Source organism: Lepidothrix coronata, unplaced genomic scaffold (assembly GCF_001604755.1).
Source record: "Lepidothrix coronata isolate B3197 unplaced genomic scaffold, Lepidothrix_coronata-1.0 Scaffold190, whole genome shotgun sequence".
In the NCBI taxonomy this organism is placed as follows: domain Eukaryota; kingdom Metazoa; phylum Chordata; class Aves; order Passeriformes; family Pipridae; genus Lepidothrix; species Lepidothrix coronata.
The window spans coordinates 671479-672616 of record NW_016690370.1 but is presented as its reverse complement, the minus strand read 5'-3'; positions in this window follow the sequence as shown (position 1 = coordinate 672616).

Here is a 1138-nt window from a genome sequence, read left to right as displayed (position 1 = left end):
AAAAAAAAAAAAAAAAAAAAGGGGGAAATCAGTATCTTTCCAACCAAAACAGAAGTTAAACCAGTTCACAGAATCCCAGAGTGGTTTGGGTTGAAGGGACCTTAAAGCCCATCCAGTTCCACCCCTGCCATGGGCAGGGACACCTTCCACTAGCCCAGGTTGCTCCAAGCCCTGTCCGACCTGGCCTTGGACACTTCCAGGGGTCCAGGGGCAGCCCCAGCTTCTCTGGGCAACCTGTGCCAGGGCCTCCCCACCCTCCCAGCCAAGAATTCCTTCCCAATATTCCATCTAACCCTGCCCTCTGGAAGCCATTCCCTGTGTCCTGTCACTACAGACCCTTGTGAAGTTATTTGCTCCCCCAAATGTTTTATATCTTTCCTTTATAAAAGTCAGGTTTCACAGGCTTTTCCAATTATCCCATTTACTGCATTGGCTGAAAATACACCAACAAAACACAAATCAAGTCTATTTTCTTTTTGCCAACAGACAGGAAGATTAACCTTAACTGGACATTAATTATTGGGGAGGGGGGGAAAAACCCCAGTCTAAATTTACTACACAGCCAAGTCTTCAACATTCTCCTTGACAACAGAACGAGCAACACCCGATGCCAAAATTCCCAGTGTGAGGAACAACTAATTATTAGGTTGTGGTGTTGACTGGCCTGAAACCCAGGCAACCACTTATCCTGCTGTCCATGGGGTATTATTAGACCCACTGTGATGAGTGAGTGTGTGCAGGAGCTGGCACAGCCCCAGGGCTGCCCCTTTAGGGAGCAGTTCTAGGCTTTCAGGGCTCAGGTTCCAAGGTCTGGGCAGAATTAGACACAACAGCTGCAGGGAAGTGGCTGGAAGGGCAGCTCCAGCTCGGGGTTATGTAATGCCTGAGCAAAGGGGGCATCCAAAGGCAGGGCTGGCAGAAATAGATGCCTCTCCTGGAGTTTAAATGGGCAGGAAAAGGATTAATTATAGCAAAGAGAAAGACATCAGAGGCTGCCTTGGAGAATCAGCTGTTCTGGCAGTGTTTTTCCAGTTTTGGATAAACATATAATTTATTTAGGTTCTATTTAAAGCATATAAATTACAAGGAGGAAAAGAGTCCTTTAAGAAGCCTTTAATACAAAGCAGTGTTTCAGAGA